Source organism: Melanerpes formicivorus, unplaced genomic scaffold (genome assembly GCF_026170545.1).
Source record: "Melanerpes formicivorus ecotype bairdi unplaced genomic scaffold, bMelFor1.0.p_v2 SCAF_17, whole genome shotgun sequence".
Classification (NCBI taxonomy): Eukaryota; Metazoa; Chordata; class Aves; order Piciformes; family Picidae; genus Melanerpes; species Melanerpes formicivorus.
Genome location: NW_027142369.1, coordinates 6,526,521 through 6,527,343, shown reverse-complemented (window position 1 = coordinate 6,527,343; position 823 = coordinate 6,526,521).

Genomic DNA, 823 nt, shown 5'->3' with positions numbered 1-823 from the left:
GCAAATGGCAGGAGTAGTTATGACTTTCTGGTGTTCAAAACCACTGTCAGTTGATAACAAAATGCAATCTTGTGGGTTTTTGTGGGTTTTCCTGCTGATAAACAGCAGGCAAGGGGGAAAACAGTGTGCTTCTTTCTGTGTGGTTTACTAGGCAAAGGGCACGTACCTCTGATTTTCGAGAAGATCTTGGCTTCCCTTTCTCTCGTTAAAGATGGTGGATGCTTTACAGTGGTGTGGTGTTTTTGTTTTTTTTTTTTTTTGTAGTATGCAATTAAGTCCCCTTGCCACCTCTACAGGTATGGGCAGACTTAAGTACCATACCAGCGCAGCTCCTGTGCAGTAAGGGAGCCAAGGCCATGAACAAGACCATGACCCTGTCTGTAGTGAGAAGGCAGGACCTTTTGGCCGTCGTTGCTGGAATAGAAACTGACGATGTCTGGCTATTAATTTTCTTCCTTCGTGTCATGAACTATCCTGTGGTACATTCCCCTACCTTCCTGTTCTGGGCCTCCGTCCTCCACCCTTTCCGGAAATAACAGGAGAGCCGTTCTGACGGGAGGACGCAGGAAGCGCTGAGCCGCACAAGCGCCAACCCGGGGCGGGCTCGGCCAGGGCAGCTCCCCGCACCACGCGCAATTCGTTCCCTGGCCGCACCCGGGTCACGCCGCTCGGCTGACAGCCCGGGGACTACAACTCCCACCGTACTTTGCACGCAAGGCCCGCCGTCTCTGGGGGGGGAAAGCGCCACGGTGTGCTGGGACACGTAGTACGGCCGGGCCGGCGGGCGGCTCCGCCTCCGCCCGGCTGCGATTGGTCGGGACCG